A 236-nucleotide genomic window follows, 5' to 3' on the forward strand; every position below is an offset into this window, starting at 1 on the left:
CACTTCGTTAGCGGCGGGCGCCACCCCACCTAGATAGACATTGGTAACGCTGTGCATAAGCGTGGACTGGGCTGAGGCCTGCTGAGCTCGCCACACCGATGACCACAGTCAGATGCGAAATCTGCATCGCCCCGGGTGTGGGTAGGTCCTGCTCCCTGTGGGAATCAGATGGGGTTTTGGGGCAGGCAGCATCCCACCCCTGGGGCGAGCCTTACTCCGTGCGGGTGTCTGCCAGC

This window comes from Pygoscelis adeliae, unplaced genomic scaffold (assembly GCF_000699105.1).
Source record: "Pygoscelis adeliae isolate BGI_AS28 unplaced genomic scaffold, ASM69910v1 Scaffold399, whole genome shotgun sequence".
In the NCBI taxonomy this organism is placed as follows: Eukaryota; Metazoa; Chordata; class Aves; order Sphenisciformes; family Spheniscidae; genus Pygoscelis; species Pygoscelis adeliae.